Consider the following 15,873-nt stretch of genomic DNA (forward strand, 5'->3'; position numbering starts at 1 on the left):
GGCTCCAAATGAAATCTTTATGGTTCTGGGATGATGATGATGATGCACATGGCTTTTCATTTTTCAGCAGCAAAATTAAAACCTTACTTGTTCAACCGTGGTGAGCTTGAAGTAGAGTAGGAGCACTTTGCATGTCTTAGTATCTCAATACACAAAGTCTACTTACAAGAGCACAGATATTACTGATTACTGAGAAATTAAATAATATATTTGTATTTCAATTAATACAAATTTACAATATATTGTAAATATCTCAAATGTAAATTAACCAGAGCCATTTAAAGTCCAACAAATCATTGTAGCTGCAGCTACCAATACCAATGCTATTAATGAGTGACTTTTGTAAACAAATTATGTAATCTACATCATCTAGAATATATGTTTTTCTTTATTTCTGGAAAATTCTAATGGATAGGGTTAGGGTTAGATGGATACCATCTTGTCAAAAGGAAGTGACATATCACAGTAGCTCACTTTATTGCATTTCATCTTATTCCTATAAAATTTGGACTGAATTTTGATTAGAAGAACTCTTGTTGAAGCACATACAAGAAAGAAAGAAAATCCCCAGAAAGGATTGAGAAAACAATGTCACTGGATGGTCATTTAGTAAATGAGTTTTCAATCATTTCACGTGAGCAGATGGAGTTCGCCCAGTTGTCATGGATTTGTAGATGTTCAAATATAATATTTCTGAGCACTTTCAGGACTTCTTATGGAGGGTGGCTTTAAAGCGGAGGTTCATTCTTGACCTCACAAACAGCGGTGGAGAAATCAGCAGGGCAGCTACTCAATGGAACTCGTGAGATTGAAGACTGCTGCTTTCGAAGTCAAGAGTGAACTTTCAGGCTCAGGTTTTAAGCCAACATGCAAAAAAAAAAGTCCAACAAAAAAAGTGATCTACACTTCCATGACAGCTGGGCAACTCCATCTGCTGATAAAGGTCATGTGATATAATGGAAAGCTCGACAACAGCTACTAAATGGACTTTGTGGTGAGATTATTTTCTCAACTGCTGCTTTCAAGGTCATGAATCAACTTTGATCCTGAGCACCAGAGACATGTTTTTAAAGCTGATTTTCAACAGTTTTTCCTCGCAATGACCATGGCTCTAACCCCCCACTATCATTTCTTCAGCCAGTGACGAAATGCTTCAGGCCCATTTTACAATAAAATCCCAAGAGGTTGCACACAGTGGGTTCTACAGCAATCCAGAATATGCCCTTTTACTGTATCTTCCTCTTCTTTTCAGTGTCTCCGTTGAAACAGCCGTTATCCGTTTTCAAAACTCTGCCTTTCCAGATTAGAGAATCTGGTTAAACATCAAGAATCCAGTCCTGCAACACCAGCAATCAGAGCTGGGATCAGCAGCACACCTTGCGAAAAATAATACTCCTGATAAGCCAATTTTCTTCTCTGACTAGCCAGGATTTCTTTTTAAAAGCTATTACATGGAAATAAAGTGCCATATAGTGACAGGACACAATATCAAACCACTGTCTCTTTTCGTTTAATTGGGGATTTAGTCGGATTTAACATTCCTTGTAACTATCAAAAGCTTATCTCTTCCTCTGTGTTCACTGCCAAAAACAGTGGTTTTCCTGAAAGTCATTATTAGGAATTTGTAAGATGAAAGTGTACTTCAGGATTATATCAATCAAGGGGTATTGTTCATAATGTGTTAAAAGACAGAATCATGTCAAGTTATTTCATGTTTTCATCATTCATCTTCAGTTAATCTCTCGTGAGACTCTATTGTGGCACGTAATTATGCAAAGCTGCTTAACCTAGAAAAGTTGCTTGACATTTCCTGCAGATAGATAGCTGTTATCTGGATGATGAAGTGTTATTTAGTGTGAAAATTAACATTTCAATACACCTGGTGTGAACCTCTTGTGTTTTACTATGCCCAACGTTATACACTCCCCGAACCTATTGCACACTATTTGTCTTTAATTACTACAAAGCAAAGTGAATTACGGTACACGTGTCTTAACATACTGGCTGTGCTGACACTGGTGGAATACAACTTTAATTTGTAGCATTTACTTGGATACACAGAGTGTGTCACACATAATGAGTGCCAGTATTATAGGTTGTCAAGAATACATAAGAGTGAATATAATTAATCTACGCCCTTATTGTTGAGAGAAAGTCTGGTACTGCATTTCTTCTAAGCAGTGAGCAGGGAATGTTTGTTGAACCTGTAAAACCTGACAGCATGTCAATGACAGGTACATGCTTCGGTATGCGCAGTGAAATACTTGTTAGGGACGTGGAGCACATATGCCATGCTACAGCGAATGACGAGGTCATTAATCTCAGCAGATCCACCTCATGGGTGTCTTATTGTTGGGTGACACTATTAAACCAAAGCCTAGCAGGAGACCTCTCGCCTGTCACAAGCACATTGCTTCTGAAATTCACTCTAACTTGGCTGGTCTTGCTGTAAGACATAATATGTACGGTTGAAACTGAATGAATGAATTCACGACTGGCTATCTGGGGGGACCAGTTACAAGGTAAAATGTTCCAGATCCGTGTCCCAAGCAGAGGCAGCAAAAGAAGCAGTCGAAGTAGAATTGATAATATTAAAATTAAATTTTTTATGGAAACTCTTATCCATGTGTGGTGCAAAAACAGATGAGGGCAACACCAAAAATAAAATAGAGCAGAACAAAATTGCTCTGCACAGCAGAAGCAGAGGCACCGGTATGTTTTGCTACACTATAGGGAGCATGCAGCATCTAAAACATGCGATTATAGTAATCTCAGAGCATCATTGCAAAAGGCAAAAAACACTCTGCTGTGTCGAATCTGAAAAAGCTCCTGTATGGACAGGAGGACGGTCTGTGAGTTTATGTCAACATGACATTTTTCAGAGTCCCTACTCATAGAGAACACCAAACACAACACACAGGATATTTATTCGGTCCTATAGTTTATAATATGGGTATTTCAACAAGAAAATCTCAATCCCAGAGCAAACTCCACATCTAATATCTTTAATTTCCTTTGACTCTGGGGATCCAGTATGCTTGCTGAACATATATTTTTCGTCACCTTCACAATTTGATTTAAGCTCAGATATTTTAAACTCAGGTATTAATCTCTTTGGCCCACGTTAGCAGAAAGTGTAAGGAGAGATGGTCAGTCAGCTCACTAGCTGTTTCCCATGCAGTCAGGTTCAGCAGTCAATGCTGTGTGATTTAACATAATACATAATATCATCACATCCCACTTCCGACATAAAAAATAAAGACAATTACTATCTTTTACATAAATATGTTGGACAAACAAAGCACCCCTCTCCAATATGAAGCACTAACTGGGCTAGTTTTATGACGACTAGGTGGGTTCAATGCTCTGATTGGGTTATTTGGTGTCAGCCAAAGAACCATTTACACTTAAGTGTGATGCTTGATTAAAGTAATTTGACTGACTGCTGGGCCGTTATTTCACTTTTATTTACTATTATTTTCAGTAATATACATTTTTTCTTGTGTTCTTAAGTCAAACTGTAGAATACTGATGTTATAACACAGAAAGAAAAGGATATATGTTTTAGCTAGTTATCTAAAAATCTTTTATTCTTCTGCCACTGACCATGTTTGTGATCAAAAAGCGTCCACAATATATACTACTTTTTGGACAATATACATTCCTACAACACAAACACAACACAATAACTGTTTTCCTCAGTGTTAGACAGTAAACAGACTCTGGTAACTTCTAAGACATGACTTGGAAAGCGAGATGGCAGCGACTGGTTACCGCTTTCAATTTCACACTCCTCTGACCTGAAACTCTCCTCCTCAGTGTCTCTGAGGTAAAGGTGCTGAGGAGAGTCAACTGTCTACAGCGAGCACAACTTTCCCGGGATGGAGCACCCTCTATCTCCATTACTTCTCCTGATAAATAACACGGTTAGAGGAGATGAGGCAATCCTCGAAGTTGCTACACTTTTCAATGCTGTTTTTTAAACTTTAAAGCAGCTACAAGGAGTTTTTAACTGGTTATAAAACAGAATTTAATACTGATGCCTCTATAAGACCTACATAAGAAAACAAGACCATGAGCAAGAAGATTGGCTATTTCTATTCTTGTTATTGAGATTTTTCTTTAGAAAATTTCATTTTTGACATTATATTTTGTGGGTATGTTTGAAAGTGGGGCAGGATCAGCAAAGAGAAAAAGAAAGGAATTGAGCGAAAACACAAGTCGACGTTGGTCGGTCATTCAACAGATGGAGAGAATTGCGGGATATGAAAGGATTCAAAGTCGATCCTGAATTGGCCCTCCTCCTCTTCCTCTATTACCGAGCTGTATGAACGGTACTAAAAAAGTTTATTTTGTTTCAGTACCGTTCAAACAAAGTTAATTTGTTTCACCATCGTCATATTACAGTTATTAACCGTACACAGCCACAAATAGATACATTACCTCATCGCTATGCATCCCACAAACAGCTGTGTTTGAAAAAGGAAAATAGTATAAATGAGTTATCTTTTTTTCACTTGTTTCTAAAACAAATGCATGCGCTAGCCAGAGCAAGATCTTTATGACACGAGGCGGTGGTGCTCATGGGAAAGTGCCGTCTTCACTTTGGGAAACACTGCCGCTTTTGTCCACAGGGGGCGCCAAAATCAACACAAAATGAAAGTTCCTTTTACTTGCTTCAAGGTAGACAAGTCCATGTAGCCTGCTTCTGAGGTTGTACATTGAGGATTAAACTGGGTTTATGGCAGGTGTACTGAGGCATCTCTGAGTGGGAACCTACAGACACACAGCAGCTCTGAAAAAATATTTAACTGCATGAGTGAAGGTTGAATTTAAACACCAATGGGAGGTAAATGGTGAATCTCACTTATAAAGTGCTTTTCAACCTTCAAAAGTATTGATTTTGATCATCATTATTTGCTTTATGTTGTAATTATCTATCTTATGTATTCATTTTCAAGAATATCTATTGTCATTTTATCATTCTGATCATATCTGTTTGACACTTGATTATTCTCTTAATACTTTCTATATTTTAATATTAGTTTGAGGCTTATGTTTTTGTAACCTTTATGTTAAAGGTTTATCTTTATCTTAAAGTTCTATGTGCTGCTGCTGTCTTGGACAGGACACTCCTGGATTTTTAATCTCAGTGAGGCACTTCTCCCGGTTTAATAAAATGATATATTATATTATAAGGTTACATTTGCATTTAATGCAACTTCTTGTAATGACCTAGATACTCCACGAGCAGACAAAGATTTATGAAACTCACTGCACACTCTGATAAATCCTGTGGTAAAGTTTGTACATATAGAAGAGTACAAAGTTGCCAGACTCATCCGAGTTGACCTGATGAAGACCATGGCGCTAACAAAAATACAAAAAGAACACTACAAAGCAATAAAAAATACACAAGTTCAAATGACCTTCACTCAACTTGAGCTCAACTTTTTCATAGCCTACCACTGACATGCAACAAAACAAGAAAACATCAAAGGATGTCTGTGCCATCTAAGATCCAACCCAGATATGACTTTAATTTCTCGCTTCATAAACGAAGCATTGATACCTGCAAAGAGGAATTTGATATAATAATGCGTTCCTAAAGATGTCCATTCCATATTTTAAATAAATTCTTTCTATTTTTCAGAAATGTCACCAATCACTGAAGAATAATCATTGCCCTTGTAATGTTCTGAGGTGGTTTCGACTGTTCAGTGAGGAGTGTGTGCAGTTTCAGTATTGTGCTATTTTGCTTTGGATGGGTGCACTGAAATGGACAAACACCATTTCTGATGTAACGCTCAGTAAAGTGCTGGATAGTTCCTCTTATCCACTGTGTCTCAGCCGGTGCTGATTTGAGGGACCAATTCTGAAAACAAACCTCAACTACCGGTCAAACTACATGACACATTTCAACATCCACAGAATATTGTTTGTGATATACATTCAGAGTGTAATTTTGAACATTTCAAAGGAGGTAAAACTCAGTTGTCAACCCACTCACTAATGTCAGCCTGCTACATTCCACTTTATGTAAAGACAGCTAAGTTATTGCTCAATTAATATATCAATCAGCAGCGTGTCATCAATTATAATTCACGAGGATTTTCAATCATTGCTCCACGAATCACTTTTCAAACTGTAACCCATTTTATATTGAGGGAATTTCACTGAACCGAACTTAACATAAAGATATGAAACTGCATAGATAGTGCAGATAAAACAGAGAACAATAAGGTTTAACCAGATTCATAATCAATAATAAAATAAATGGGTGAAAGAGATCCTGAGTAGCATGACAAATGAACCCCTACAACTATTTAAAATCCAGGCTGACATCATGTTCTGTCATCGTCTTGAATCTGTTCATGATTGTCTGAGGTCTCTTGTTGTGTGAATAACAAAGTGACAGGACAGTAAAAAGCGTGAGTCACTCAGAGTTCAATGTCGCCCAGAGTTATTAACCCCGAGTGACCTGATCCCAAATCCCTGCAGAGTGCAGAGCTTTGAGGGTTTTGAGGATATGATGAGGAAGTTTGAAGGAGGCATGAATGCTGCTGTGTCCCTGATTGTCTTTTCCATTTATTTCAGTCTCTTTCTTCCATGTTGAGTAGACTTTACACATTTCCATCAAAACATATCTGGAACAGATCAGCAGAAGCAGATTTTCAATCAGCTTTTATGTCCCCATTCATCAAAACGCTGATTACTCCACACTACAATAAACAAGGTCCTCTTGTGACAAGCACAGCTCACAAAATGCTTCCAGTCATTGATAATAATTAGGAAGTTGGTTGGAGTGTTACTACAGTGCAGTTTCCAACCAGATATCTGCATTGTTCATATTTTTTAAATATTAAACCAGATGTATTAAACTGTAACTCCACTTAAAAAATACTTAAATAATATACTAAACTTGTTTAATTAAAAAGTATTTTTTTATATATCTAATATGTTTGTTACCACTTTCTAATAAGGTACCATTTATTCAGGGTTCATAAGTTGTAACTAATGACTTCACTTTCTGATAAGCCATCAGGTCTGCAGTAAATGTATAAATGTTAGTAAGACATTAATAAAGAATGTTTACAAAAGTCCATCATTTTAATGAATGGAGTTTGGACCAGATTCTCTGGGATCGTTTTCCACAAGGTAAGTCGTCCATTGGATGGTGCCCTGCTGGTGGTGATGTAGTTGAAGAGCCTCAGGTGGCAGCTAATCCCATTTCAACGACCCTTCGTTCAACCTCTCTTCAACCAGGACCTCATGCGTGTCCATGAGAGAACTGTTGAAAAGCTGTGAATTTCGTGGCCAGACACCAAACAACCCAACCCCTCCATGCCGGCTCCTTCTCAACCTCTCCCAGTGCTGAATGACCTAACGAAGGAAGTGAGGCTGCCCAGGGGGGCTCCTCAGAAAACCAGCTCCCCCATCCAGGCATTCAATGTGGTCCTCTCTCAACACAGAGCCTGAGTTGGGCCATCTTTCCATGCCTCCGCTAGGCACCAGGTGGCATCGCGGATTTTGGACTCACAGTCGACTGCAGTCCCTGTTGGCATATCACATTCAGGGCAGGTTGAACCTGGCAGTGGACCCGTTATCGAGGGCCCAGCCTCATATGGCAGACTGTCAGACTCACCCACAAGTTGTGGAAATAATTAGGGCACCTGTTTGCTTCACAGGACATAACTCACTGCCCACTATGGTTCTCTATTCAGACCCCCCTGATAATTTCCCCCTGATAATAGTGACTCTGAGGCCTAATCCTGCTTTTCAACTTTATATATTTATATTAATATTAACACTTTTGGATTCGAGGCTACCAGCATTGACCTTTCCTTATTTTTCTTCCACCTTCTCAGTCAGAGGAGGAAGAGAGTTTGCATACTGACCAAACGAGATAAGGAAAAAGCTACAAACAAGCAAAGACACTGCTGACAATATCTTTACCTGAAACCCAATGAATTATACAATTTGTAATTTATTCTTATTTTTTTTGTGTATTACAGGCAATGCTGGACTGGCAATCTGGCAGACCAGGCACTTTCCCATTGGGCCGACACAACATGTGTTTTTTTTTATTTTTGTCTGACCTGCCCATAAAACAGGTAGATCAGCCCATTGTTCTTTTCTTAATTGACACTGGGCTGGCATTAAACAGCGCATACACATCTACATAAAAAAAGGCTACCAAAATGGATAAGACAAAACGCAAGGGAGGCGCAGAGTAATTGTGGGCCAGAAAAATGAAGAATTAGATGCGGAAGCTGCAGTAGCTTCAACATTTATGGCAACAGCAGTACCCACCATTATGCAGCAACAGGTGGAAGGAGGCCATGGCCTCTGTCAGGCAGACAGAAGAGCAGGCAGAGAAGCAGGCGTGTGACAGGGAAGCCGAGGTGGAACAGAGTGAGCAGGAGGAGAGTGTGGTTGAAGCGGTAAGCAGGGGGGAGCATGCAGGGAAACAAACAAGGACTCTCAGGCTCTCACACGCAGGGAGGTAGTGTGTGTGCCATGCCATGCCATGATGACGATGATGATTAGCTAAATTATAATGATGATAATAAGATAACATAATTGTAACGCTCTCATAAAGTGAGACCGTCAGCTACTGCTGGTGCTCACTCAGTCAGTCAATGCCAAATAGTGTAGCATAAGCTACTGTCTATTGTGGCAACTTTGGATGACTATTCTAACGTTAACTAGCTAACCTCTGAATCTGTAATTCAATCATTTATAATTTATCATTAATCAAGTCTCACACAGCCCCCTCTGATCACCAGGGAGTCAGTCAAGAGCGAGTGAGTGCACTAGTCCACTTGCACAGGTACACTTGTCCACGGCACTTACTACTCAGCTTTGTAGTGGTTTGGGGGAATAGTACAGTATGCATATTCAAGGGGACTGCAAGGACGGTGTACTGGTAGGTGTTCGACCGATTGTGGGGGGTCAGTCTGGGCCAAAGATGCCAGGGCTGATTTTTTGTCCCAGTCCAGCCCTGATTACAGGGAGGAGAGGAGTCATTCAGGAACAATCGACCTTTCTGTTATGCTGTTTGCATACCTGATTAAATATTTTGTGGACAATGACCACTGATGAGTAGGAATACAGTCAAGGATGGAGATATGAGGACTGATTACAATGATGCTAGAAATGGATTCAAATGAAGTAGGACATTGGAGAGAAGCTGCAGGTTCTAATCAAAAACATTTCTTTATCATTTTACCACTGAAATCTTTTTCCATTGTGAAAACTATGCAATCAAAAAGCATAAAGTGAAGATCCAGGATGCAAAGGAAGGCTGGATGTGGTGAATGAAGCTTTGCGTCTACAGCAAAGTGACAGCTACACAGCTGTAGTATCAGCTTCAGAAATAAAAACAGACAGAGAGGTACAGCTGGAGGGAATAATTTGTTTATTTATTAAAGTCTGAGACTTCCATCATGCTTTACCGCTGTAACGTTGCATTACTTTGTCTTCAAAATCCAATCTATTGTGTCTGAAACACTACGTGAGACAGATAGACAAATTAATTAATAAGGGAGACTGACCCAGTTATTATCAGGGGCAAGTTATAATGATTAAAGGAATAGCAGCAAGCACGGCACCTCAACTCATTCTTCTGCATGACTTTGTGTGCTGTGTTCTTTGTAGGGTACTGTGGTGTGGTTTAGCTGTATTAACTTCAAACCAAACAGAGATAAGAGTTTAAATTAATTTATTATATATAATATATTACTGTCTAACTCATAGCACTTCCATTCACATGCACATATAATGCAAATAGCCAATATAAATCTCCACTATGTATTCCATTTTTACTGTTATGTAGCCTTTTCATTACAATCAAGAGTTTTTTCTCATCTGTGCGTGTACATATATTGCACATTATGATGTCCTTCACCAGTTCTTTGCTGCCTGTCAGAGCTCAAAGAAATTGCTGTGCTGCACACGTTTATATCTCTCTTAAGTTTCACGTATCCTTTTAGCCAAAATGTTTCGTTAGCATTGTGCAGCTTAATCAATTCCATATCTGTTAAGCAAGAGTGAGTTCTGCTTGTTCAGCCTACAGTAGTTGAGCAAAGAACAGTTTTGCTCACTCAGTGCTGCTGTAGCTACAATATTACACAGCAGAAATGCAATCTGTCACACAACTTTAAGTAATGACTTATTTCCGTGGGTAAATTTAGAAGTCTGGATAAATAAAGAAAAGGCAGCGTGGCAAACAAAGGATTATGATATCCACATTCAGTTAATCGCCATAGTGTTAGTGTAAATGCAAATGTGTCACTGACTACATGAAAGGATTGAATGACAGTCCAGTTAACTCTTTTAGTATCTTTGTAAATGGACGACTGAATCTCTTTTCCACAGTAAGCTCTCTGTTTTTCTGTCTCTCTGTCTTTCCTTTCCTTTTTAGGAACTCAGGAACTTAACCTGTACTTTAACAGGAGAAACCAGTGAATTTAATTCCAACAAAAATGTTTACTCTATCGATAGAACTTTCCGAAGGTCCAGAAACCGAGTTTGGGGTCCTGTGTGTCACTGGTTGGTGAACGACAAGCATCGAGGCTGCTACAACTTGCATGCAGGTTTCATTCACAAAGAAAGCAAGCACTGGTTGCCTCTAGTATCAATATTAGGACTATAGGTGTTGGACAGACAGACAGAGAGAGAGAGAGACAGGGAGTGAACAAGAAAAAATGATTTAAAACAGCTGTGATAAACAAAAGCAATTAATTAAGAAATTGATAACCATAAAACCATGAAAGCAGATTGTCGCTACGTTTGACACAGGCACTCTGGCGATTTCAGTCTCCCTTTCCAACTTTGCATATCTGCTTTGCAGCATTCATTCAAATATCACAGTCACACAAAAATTAAACCACAAAGAACAACACAATACCTGTTTGTTGTCGTTTTTTTGTGTATGAAATGCGTCTCAAACAAAGCTGTGTTTTTGGATGTTATCAGTCTAATTTTCCTAATATTCAAGCTTCTTTCACTGTGGTGGAAACGCAAACAGGAATGTGCAAAAGTGACCGACTGCAGTCTGTGTCAGCGGGATCCACACACAATCTGGATACAAGATACTTTGTGAAGACGGTCTGATGGATCTCGGAGTGCATCTTTTGACCTGTCCACAAACATCTTGCCTCCTTTACAAATAGTGAATTCCAGTTCTATTATTACATTTGGGATGATGGCAGTTTTTTTTCCCCATCTCTTCTGTGCCCATTGACATGACTGCTATGCTGGGGGATTTTTTCCATGTCGACCAGCATACGCACACGAATAGCATGTTAACTGTGTCTTTCTCAGAGTTCCTCATTACACCTTGTGTACGGGTCTTTTTTCACCGACTTTAAAGCTGTAAGAAAAACCCAGAATTCATGCATGAACCTAAACAGGGAATTGAAGAATAAATGTTTGCTTCAATTCTTCCCTTATTGTGTTTTCACAACATGTATAAGAGTTTGTATACATGAATTCATACGTGACACACAGACATGAATCACTCGATCTCTGGAGTCTGATAAGAAGTCTGAAAGCTTACAGCATCTTGCAGTAATATTATACATTTCTCACAAAATGCAGATTTAAACATTTTTTGACATTGAGATAGTATATATATGTGCATATATGCTGCTAACACACATGTAATGGCTTTCTATCCTGGAGTTATTCTCTCTGTGCTTGGATTGGCAATATATTTCTAATATTCATGACACCCTTCTGTGCTCATATGTCTATAAAGCCTCAGTACAGAATCTTATGATCATAATAAGCTACCTATACTGTGACAGGACAATAAAGACCTCTTCTTAATAAGAACTATTGCTGCTGATAAATCAGACACAGCTCCCAATGCATTAAAATGGAGAGACAGTCAGACATTTCCTACAAATGTGAAGGTTCGTTACAGCAGGTCATAAAGAAATAGCATCTAATAGTGTCATTGGGTGTGTAAACAAATCGTTTAGACTTAATCTCTGTAAATATCCTAGTGGTAAATTGCTGTTGAAAATGGCAAGACTACCACAGCTCATAATAACCCTCAGCTTCTGCTCTGTATGAAAATGTCCTTATGCGACATCTCTGAAGTCAGATAAAGAGTGGGGCTGAATCCATTAGCAGTCAAATCTTATATATAGTGCATGAGCATTTGAATTTGCTTGTATTCAAGGCTTTTTCTTGAAACTCCAGACAATTAAGAGACGTAATCAAAATAGTTTACTGAGAGACAAAACGAGTGAGTCAGAATCGTGCATTTCAATTAACCTTCGACTCTTATGATTGCATGCAATAACTTTGTATTTTGAACTTACATACCCATTAATGTCAGCAAATGAACATTACTCAATACTTATTGTTGAATATTGTTGTACAATAATTGCACTCTACATAGTGGATAATGGTTTGTTTGAATCTAGCCTTCTTTCATTTCAAAGTCATTTAGTCATCAGTAGACGTCAACACTAAATCACAGACGTCATACTATGAAAGGCTGTCAAAATGTTGAAAGGGTGAATGTCGTGAACGGGTTTAAATTTTTTGTTGTATGAATGACTCACGGTTGCAGGGGGCTAACTTAAAGTAAATGGAAATTATAAAAAAGCATTTCCTGGAAAGAATCACCTTGTAATTGGCTTTATAACTGTAGAGAAGATTTGTGTTTCATGACGCTAATTTTAGCTTAGTAATTATTGCCTGGACAGACCCTTTTTAAAATTATGTTTGAGTGTTAATTGTCTTTCCAACTGTGCATGCCATAGCAACAGCATGACAAGAAAGCCTGGTCATTTCTTGTCCTAATCCTTCATATACTGTTAAATCCTCCTCTGACGCAAGCATAGAACTATTTTGATAATAATGTTCATCACAATTAGTTTTTTTGTTTTTTGTTCGTGTTGCTGAACAGCTCTGTTTTATCTCACTGAGAAAGACAACACATTTTCTTAAACTGTTCCTTTCATTCTCACAAGTAGATAGATGATACTATTGATGAGTCTATCACTGTTTATTTGGACACTGAAACCCCAGGAAACCTCATTATTCTTTGCCTTGACTGGCCCTCTGCCTTTAAGACACACACTGTATTGCTGCACACGCTTCCTGCAGAAGTTGATTAATGTAATGGCATAAATTGACGGCTCACATGCTGGAGGTTCTTCTGCCATATCTAAAATAACAACAGCAACAACAAAAGGACATACGGCTTAGGGAAACAGAGCAGTGTGAAGATTCATCGAAGACCCAAAAGCCACTTGTTTTAGCCAATAAAGTCCTGCCTCTTGTTGTTTTTCCCTCTTACTAAAGAAATCTCCACTGTGGTTTGGAGGCTTACATGTTCGATATTTGTGAAAACATGCTGTATTGCAAAGTATCCCCAGCCGGATTATTTGAAGCAAAATGTATTAACCTTTTCTTTACAGCGTTTAAGTGTTCCCTGAAAAATATTAACGTTTTAAACTTTATGGAGTGCAAGAAGTGGCTTTGAAGGACTTTAAATGAAGAGTAAGACAGTGGAGTGATTTGATTAAGTGCAGTACTCAGCTCTCAGGGACGTGATTAAGTTGCATTCAGTCAAATGAAATCTTGAAGGGGAACACTGAGGAAAACATACCAGAGAGCTACTAACTACAAAACTATGCGGCCCGTGTATCTCACAAGATAACATTTGCAGCTCCTCTATCTATTTCAGGCTGAAGTGTTCCCCCTTGGGGACTTTATTATCTAGTGTTTTTTTTTATGACTCCTGTAATAGTTTTTATTAATTATTTGAGGATTGTGGTCATCTGGCCTTATTTGTGTTGTATTTGTATGCTAGTTGTGTGGTTGTCTGACTATGAATGTTTCTTAGTCTCAGGTCTCTCTTGAAAAAAGAAATCTCAATCTCAATGAGGCAAATTGATAAAAGAAAGTTTACACCAGATGCTTTTGTAAACTTTGTAAAAGTTTTAACAACTTCTTCTTGGCCCCACAGTACAATGTGTGGAGGTATTTTTCAGTGCTCTGCCCTGTACTTCAGTGCCCCAGGTGTGGTGATGGACATAATTAACCCCACATATGGTCTCACCGAGTTACCAGCTCCCATGAGTCACAAGTCACACTGAGCCTCATTGAGATCTATGTCGCTTTTCATGAAAAACACCATTTTGTCTTTATCTGTAGCTTCAGCTTATTGACCAAAAATGATGCATGGAGATGCGTTAATGTAACATCACCATCATGTTTATGTATCACTTCAGCATATACAGCATGGACAACTATTTTAATATATCATTTGATAAAAGCATTGATTTCTGAATGGACCTGGACAGTTTTAAGACATTTTGTTTTTAGATCTGTGTCACGCTCCTCAGTATAGAAGGAGACGTTGTGTTTTTCAAAGATTTTACAAATTAAGTCATGATCAAGATATGTTCAGATGATAAAATGGCTGTTTGCTTTTGTAGAAAGAGTACTTGTGCTGCTGCAGCTTTCTTTTTGGAAAAAGTTCATGACAGCACTCACACAGTGGTATTGGTGCATGCACAGCCTTAGTATCAGTAATGCAAGTAGTTCCTGTAGGAATCGGAACTGGAGCCACTTATAAATCTCTCTCTCTCTGTCTCAGAAATTCAAAGACTTAAACTAGAGCTGCTGTTGGGCTTTTAGCCGGCTACAGAGCATATCAGCCCAGTACGCGCCCGCCTTCACTGACTCTTTAAGTTTCTGTTGCTTGTGTTTAAGGCTTTGAATGGGCTGGGTCCTACTTACAATTCTGAACTCCTACGCTTGTACTCGACCCCAAGGCCCCTCTGGCCCTTGAAAGAGACCTCTTCGCTGATCGGGTGTTTGAGGTTGTTACGCCCAGATTCTGAATCAGCCTCCCACACAATATCCGACCTGCTCCCATCACTGACACTTTTAAAAGTCTCACATCCTTTCTTTCCCCTTTGGCCTGTCAGTCAGCATGACATGTTTGTGTATTGTTGTGTGTGTGTGTGTGTGTGTGTGTGTGTGTGGGTGTAGCCTATGTGTTGTATTCGTGGTTTTGTTGCTGCACTGGTCTGGTCTATCAATTGTTTTAGATCTGTCTACAGCTATTCTTGCTTTTGCTCATGCACATTAATCAACTTCTATTAATGTACCTCAGAAATAAACTTGCCCTCACACATGAACATGTGCTAATAGCTATGAGTCAGTGCGTCCATGTAACAGTGTAGACACTCGCTGCTATATATCTGATAGTGTATTTATAAGTGAGAGAGCAATCAACACAATTCTCTGAACGTATGTGAATGTAGAACATATGGCTTCCTCTAATGGTTTTGAGGAACACATGTATATCAATCATATAATGTGAAATTATATATCATAAACTTTCATAGTGTGAACTCAAATGCTTGTTTATACTATTTAATTGCTAAACCCATACAAACCCTTTTATAATGTCCTTAACCCCCAAAATACATAATGTATAATCAGGCATGGAAATTAACTTAGTAGTAGTACAATGAGCTTTTCTGTGTATTCTCATGAACTTATCAAAATGGACCATTGATGGCATATTGTACTCAACTGCTTTGGTAAAGATAAGAATTACAGACCAGCCTACAGTTATGCTTTTATAATCAGGAGGATGTGCTTTTCTAGTTTTCTTTTAACTTCTTCTCCCTTGTAAGGCAATCTTTCGCAGAAAGAAATGAAGATGAACCTCTCTGGAGAATACCGAATTGAATAGGGATCGATTGTTCATATTGAAACAGTTAGACGTTAGACGTCAATAGCTACATTCAGTGTACAGAGTCTAAGTAAGTGCAGAAGCTGGAAGTCAAGGCCATGCTAAACCAAAGTGCTGTTTTACAAAAAGTATATAAC

This window comes from Enoplosus armatus, chromosome 6 (genome assembly GCF_043641665.1).
Source record: "Enoplosus armatus isolate fEnoArm2 chromosome 6, fEnoArm2.hap1, whole genome shotgun sequence".
Lineage (NCBI taxonomy): Eukaryota > Metazoa > Chordata > Actinopteri > Centrarchiformes > Enoplosidae > Enoplosus > Enoplosus armatus.